This window comes from Quercus lobata, chromosome 1, assembly GCF_001633185.2.
Source record: "Quercus lobata isolate SW786 chromosome 1, ValleyOak3.0 Primary Assembly, whole genome shotgun sequence".
NCBI lineage: Eukaryota > Viridiplantae > Streptophyta > Magnoliopsida > Fagales > Fagaceae > Quercus > Quercus lobata.
This window is the reverse complement of record NC_044904.1, coordinates 13,146,408-13,154,127: the sequence shown is the minus strand read 5'-3', so window position 1 is coordinate 13,154,127 and position 7,720 is coordinate 13,146,408.

The following is a 7,720-nucleotide window of genomic DNA, read 5'->3' as shown; positions in this document are numbered from 1 at the left end:
AAATTAAATGCTTTAGGCAAGATTATGTGACACTTAATGGAAAATTTGGATGAATGTGCTACTGATGCAAACAGAGAATAACTTTAGGGGGTAAAATTTAAATTATGAAACTTTAGGGTGAAAATTCCAAAGAACCCAAACTTTAGGGGTGTAGCTTGCACTTTTGCGTTTATTTATTTATTTTTATAGTTATGGAATCTTTGTTGGGTTATAGAATGACTCCAGTTAATTAATCTAATTTCCTAAGTTAATTAATTAGTTAAATTACATGCAAATCATATTAAAGCACGACCAAATCACCAAACTAAATTAAGTGTAGTGGAAATAAGTTTGACACAGGTGATTTGATCATGATGGGGAAACAGGCAAAACTTTATCGGGTGAATTTCAAGTCACCTCTCTCAAAGAATCCACAAATAAGAAAAATGCGGTTACAAGTACAATCTCTTACCCTACAAGCCTATCCTAAAGTACCTATATACAGTAGAACCTACTTAGCTATACTTGTCTTAGCTTTAATCCCCAATTGGACTTGATCTTGTAGAAGATTTCTCCTTTGCATGAATCTCCCTATCCATGACTGACTCCATAGTAGTCTTTTTGATTGTTGTAGCTTTGCAAAGTTCTTCAATCCACGCTTGGATGAATTGAAAGTAGCTTGTTACACAACCTTAGGCTCACAAACGTCGCAACAACTCCTATTATGCGTGTGTCTCTCTGTCTCTTTGATGACGACTGTAAAATATTTCTTTTATATGCTCAAGAACCCTAGTGCATGAATTCCTACAAAGCCAAGTCATCATGGCTGAAAATAGAACTAAACGTTCAGTTTTCCCAAAGCTCGATATATCGAGAGTTGTCAAGCTGGGTACTGAAATTCATTAAATCTTGAGAAACTGATAGGTATTGAGCCATGTATCGAAACCTACAAATACAATTTTTCTTAAGTAGTCTTGTGTTTTCAATCATACCAATTGTTTATTAAACTTGTTTATCCCAATGAGGTCTTCTTGAATATATACCAGAAACTAAGAATCAAATACACGTAAAGTGTGTTTTGTTGAAAGATAGGCCAATACAAAAATTTATGACCCTTAAAACTTGTTCATTTTCCCTTAGATATAATACCAATAGTACCATGATTGATGTAGCATGTGATTGTACCTAGTACACAAAAGTTCTATTTTTATAGAATTTGAGTTAATTGATTAATTAGGTCTTATGTACCCCCCCCCTTTCTTTATTTGTAGATTTTGGTTGTAGTTTATTGAATATATATAGACACACTAGTCGCTAACCCATGCTATGCACATGAATAGCTATTAGATGAGTTCCAGGAAAAAAAAAAAGCCATTATTTTTGAGTTGGAGTAGTAAGCAAAAATGCATGAAATTAAAAAAAAAATATTGAAAAAAATAGCATAAAGTTTTATTAGTAATGTTGTTTTATTTATTAGTTTTTTGTGGAAAGGAATAAGAGACAGAATGTTGCATCTCTAATTTAGTTAGTGTTGTATATATCATTATTATTGATTCCGTTCCGTTCTGACTGGAACGGTCGGAATATTTTGTACCGGCATTAAAACCGATACCATAATACCCCTCATTCCACCTTGGGTCAAATTTCGGCCTATTTCGGGGTGTTTCGGCCATTCCGGCCAATCTCGGCCGGTAACAGATTTTGGATTTGAAAAAAAAAAAAAAAATCCTACCTCCTTCTTCTTCTTCTGGGTTTCAGGCCCTTTTTCTTCTTGTTTTTTTCTTCTTCTTCTTGTGGGTTTCGAACCAATCTTCTTCGTTTTTTTCTTCTGGTGGGTTTCGGTCCTGCCAATCTCCCTTTCGTTTTTTATTTGTGTGCTATACAGGTAAATGGTAATGTATTTGACTATTTGTCAGCCTCCTTGCTCTTCCTTAAATGCTATGTCCTTAAATTTTTTGTTTGTTTTGCCAGCCCACATGATACTCTTCTCTCTTGTCACTTGTGTTTTAAATTTTGAATTTTTTCTTTGTTATGTTGTAGTGAGCCCCACAAGACAAACAATAAAAATAGAATGTTCTAGCCTTAAACCTCTTCCACTATTCCACCTACTAATATTAACACCTAGTTTTTTTTTTTTTTTTTTTTTTTTCATATTATTACTCTTATTATATTTTATGAATGATTGAACTGATTATTATTATTATTATTTGGGCTTAAAGATCACATATTAGTTGAAATATGTATTTATAACTTCTTTAAAACCCTTAGTAATTTATATGGGGTTTTTTTTATTAATAATATATATATTTTTATTATAAAATAGCGGTAACTCCAAAACACCTTGAAACGATATGCCGAAATAAGCTGGTACCGAAACATTCCATTCCAATGGGCAAACCAAAAAGGGGTCTGAAACAGTATTCATAACATTGGTATATATAGGTATATACAAGATAGATTGTAATATATATACCAAAATGTGCCTATTGAAATGTCATAACCCTTCAAATTGGATATATCAAAAGGTGCATAGTGACAAGTCATATCCTTTCATATTAGATATATATATATATATATATATATATTAAGGGTTCCTATTGAATGAAAATATGCTTGTTGACCGAAAATGAGTCTATTAAATGAAAATGTATCTATTGAACTAAAAGGTACCTATTCAATGAAAATATGTCTATTGACCGAAAAATGTGCATATTTAATGAAATAGTGCCTATTAAAAAGTCATAATCCTTTAGGTATAAATAGTGGTTTATATTCATTTGGTAACTTCTTCTCAACTTTTTTTTTTCATCTTTCTTAGAAGTAAAAGAAACTTGTGGGTTTTCTCCAAAATTGCTATTTGTAGAACCCAATAAACTTAGTTGTATCTTGGGGCCAAATTTGTAGTGACTCTTTTCCAACTCTTTTGTGTGGGCAAATATTGTCTAAGGATAACATTCAATTGTGCTTCCAAGTTAATCAAATTTTCTATTTGTCTATTGGATCATTTTGTTATTTAATTATACTACTCCTCTATATTTCCAAAAAAAAAAAAAAAAAATATTGGTGAAGTCTAATATTCATTTAGCATAACTGAAACAAATAATTTTTTGGGGATGACAATTTTAGCCCAACCCACTGATACCCGGCCCGATCCGACCTTAATGGGTCGGGTTTTACCCGGTCCGATAAAGAATAGGGTTGGGTTTGGGTTTTTAAAAAAAAACTGAAGCGGGTCCAGGTTTTGGTAAAAACCCGGCCCGACTCGATTATATCCTAATTACTAAAACACCCTTATATATATAGATAAACTTATTCAGTACCCTAACCCTATCTCATTCTCATCACACAGCCGCCACCCAGTGAACCCACTCTCTCTCAAATCTCCAGGCGAGTCCACAGCCACAGCCACACGGCCACAGCCTCGTTGCCGCCGCCCTCAACTCCTCAAGCCGTCACTCTCACCGACCGGCACAGCCACACTCATGGCCTTACTGCCTCAATGCCGCCCCCCTTAATCGCTCCCATTCTCCCTCCCCACTGCGCCTAATATGTTCTTCTCTTTATTTTTTTTTTGCCATTCTTGTTTGGGTTCGTTAGGATTTGGGACCTTTGGGATCGTTAGGGTTTGGGTTCCTGTTTTTTTTTTTTTTGAGAATCTAGTTTGGGTTCCTGTTAGGGTTTGGGTTCGTTGCCATTCCTATTTCTCAATGATATGTTCTTCACTTTTTTTTTTTTTTTTTTTTTTGTGATTTCTGTGTTTGTGTTTGTGATTTTGAAAGGGGAAAGTATAAATCTAAAATTTTTGTGTTTGAGTTTGTGTTAGGATTTGTGTTTGTGTTTGTGATTTTGAAAGGGAAAATAAAAAATCTGAAATTTTTGTGTTTGTGTTTGGGGTTTTGGTGGCTACTCTGGTCCGATTGAAGAACATGATCTTAGGGTTTTTGTTTTTGGGTTTCTGATCTAGGTTGATGAACATGATTTTGGGGTTTTTGTTTTTGGGTTTCTGATCTAGATGAGCATGATCTTGGCATCTTGGGGTTTATTTTTTGGGTTTCTGATCTAGGTCCGTTTGTGGAGGTTTAGGGCTTCAGGCAAAATTTTTTTTTTTTTTTCTTTTTGATTGGGCCACGGATTGGGGCCTGAAGTGGCATGGGTTGGGCGGGGCCCGCGGGGCCCGTGGGACCCGACGAGGCGGGTCTGGGCCTCGCATAAAAAACCCGTTATTAAACGGGCCGGGTTCGGGTTTTGGGAGCAGACCTGCGGGTTGGGTTCGGATATGGAAAAACCAGGCCCGAACCCGACCCGTTGCCATTCCTAGAATTGAGAGTCGGGGTTTTTTTATTTTATTTTTATTTTTTTTATTGCAATTTGCGGATATATGGCAATCGAAGTTTTTGTTTTTGTTTTGCCAAGAACTTGTAAACGCAAGATTGGTGGTTTATTGGGAATGGACAAAAAGGAAGTACGTGGTGGAGATGTTGAGATGCAGAGGAAGGAAAGAAATTGAGTAGGGAATGTGAAAAGTTATAATACATAGAGAGTGTTTTTGTGCATGTTTAGGATACAAAGGATTTTTTTTTTTTTTTTTTGAGAAATAGGATATGAAGGATTTTGATATTATATATTCATTTTATCTGTAACAGTTTCTAAAAAAAAAAAAAGTTTTAAAATAAGTAGTTATTTACTAGAAGTTTAGAATGTTGCTTATTTCCAATTTATATTGCATTGGTGACTTAGAGGTTGGGATTGAAAAGTTAAAATATCACTGAAACGTTATTTTATTCCACCAATGAAAATGCACAATATTTTAGTGTTTTTAAATGTAGACCTGACACTAATTTATATAGTCACGTGGCACAATAAGGTGAGATCAACAAAAAGTTAAACGTTTCGCTTTATATATATATATATATATATATTTATATTTTATATATATATATATTTATATATATTATGGAAAGACAATACATGCACACAAGTTTGTTTAGAAGAAGATAATAAATTTTGATCAAATTGCAACCAACTCGGCTCCGTGTGCCAAGAAGATCCACAATTTATTGGTGGAGATGAAATTACCTTTTACTTCCATGGAAGAAAAGGCCAAGACTTTTGTATAGTTTCTGATTCTAACCTCCATATCAATGTCCACTTCATTGAAAAAAGAATCCAAAACATGCAGAGGGACTTCATTTGGTCCAGTCTCTAGGAATCCTATTTGACACCCACACTCTTCATTGGTGCCAAGAATTCATCAATTTGGGACGACTCCAATGACTGCCTTTCCCTAGGTTTCCATGATGAACCCATACACTTGCTTGATGGTGAAGGCACTAAGTGGGAGTCGTGACATCACCAAGTGTTACAATCACAAGTCTACGTTACACTAACTTGGTAGAAGTGGAGCTTGAAGGAAATTTCAAGCTCAAAGCAACAGTCGTGCTTATAAACCGAGAATGCGTGTTCAAAATCATGGGATCACACAAGAGGATTGCTTTACTCATCTGGACTTGAGCCTTAAGTTTTATGCATTGATTGGCCAAGTTAATGGTGTTCTGGGCCAAACTAATGCGAGCAACTATGTGATACAGAAACTAAGCAAAACTTACATAACAAGGAAGGAAAATCAGAACAAAGTTTCTTAGAAAACATTGAAAGATTACAAATATTCAAGAGTGTTACTCTTTAAAACGAGCATAAAGCTGTACCCTCAAAAGTTCAGGGCTTATTTATGCAGTATATCTCAGAAACTAACTGCTTGAGATCCTAACTAAATCTTTAGTCAAGCTGCTATAACAGTCATCTAACAGCTAGCTAACTAATAACAGAACAAACTGCCACATTGCTGTAACTTATTCTTATTTCTTGCAAAAAATAATATTATTTTAATTACATCATTAAGCCTATTCAATTACACATTTGGAACTTCATATTGATGCTGCTGGACACTTAGCTGCTGCTGATGCAATTGTTACCGCATCACTATTATGTGTGTAAGGTGAAGATGGGGGTGGTCATGCCTGTTTTGGGCAGCAATAAAGACTTCTCATCTACAAGTCTCTTTGCCAAGGATTTACTGGTTAGTTCACGGAATGCAATTCTTTGGTGAATTTGGAGTATGGCAATCTAAATTGCTGGATGAACAGACGTGGAGCAGTTTGTAGGATATAATTAATTAAATCTCTTGTTATTTAGTGCTCAGTCTAGCTACCTAATGAGATATATATCATAGGAGCACTCTTTTTTCATAAAATTTTAAATAAGGTTAGAGTTGTTATCAATGGCATATGTCTGGTCATTTCATTAATGTCTTTTTTCAATTAGTTCATATATTACAACAAAATGGTAAGTTATAACTACGACGTTTTCCCCCTGCCTCTGAAAATAAAAAATATCACCGATATTGTATCCCAAGAAGTTGATAGTAAGAGGGAGACGAGAAAGAAGAGAAATGTTAGAAATAAAGGAGAGATATTACTTGACTTTTCCTTGGAAATTATACAATATGATTTTATCAAAATAGGTGGTGGAGATGAGGTGTGGACCAAGTCACTGTCTTGAGACAAATCGTCTCATTTACGCATATCCAATATAGTTAGACAAATAGTTTCTAAATGTTGTCCCTAGGATACAATAATCCAGCCACCTTTGCTGATTATCCTTGCGAGCCTACTCTACTCGTAGGATATAAGCTCTCTATAGTACTTTCTTTTCCTAAAAAATTTAGTTAAAGATAAATTTTTTTTTTTTGAATAGTAAGAAGCAGTAGATGGTAAGTATTTAGAATAATAATAAAATTTTTTTTTGAAAGTCTGTAGCTTTGTAATTCAAAAAATAATGTGACACTAAAACTTTATTTCTTTTCAGATATATATATATATATATATAGAGAGAGAGAGAGAGAGAGAGAGAGAGAGAGAGAGAGATGTAACTTGTCCTTAGCGAAAGAATCAAAACGTTTGTTAACATTTAAATGGTCATAAAATTGTTGAAATCAATATATGATCAATAGGTTTCTTTATATATATATATATATATATATATATATATATATATTATACAAACCAGTCATCAAAAGTCTTTGCCAAATGTATATATGTTGAAACAAATTGATAGCCAAATCAAATTGTCTTTTGGTGTCATAATGCTATTGAAAGCAAATCAACAGCCCATAATGTGGCTAACCTTTAGATATCAATTAATGTTTTCCTTTGAAACTTTTTTTTTTTTGAGAAACACTTTTCCTTTGAAACTTTGACTATACACAATAATTACATTCAAGAATGGAAAGCAAGTTGTAATGCTATGAACCATCAACGGTAAATTATATAAATATATAGTTGTATAATTTCTTGATACTTTCCATCTATAATGTTACTATTAAATATATTAAAAGAAATTAACGCTTTAAAGCAAAAGTTTATAAAGGAAAGTATACTAAAAGTTGTTGGGATAAATCCCTGTCTATGTGTGAATTAAGTTAAATATAACACAAACAATAAAGAAAATAGAAATCTACGGAAGTGATAAAAAAATCAACCAACAAGAACACAAAAAATCAACCAACAAGAACACCAAGAAATTACGTGGAAAACCCTCCAATGTAAAGGGAAAAACCACGGGGCAAATCCGATCAATCCACTATAATAAAATAGAGATTACAACACTTAAGTTATACCCAAAACTTGAGTTCACAATAAATTGGTAAAATACAATAATATCTCTAGGAATAAATACAACTTCA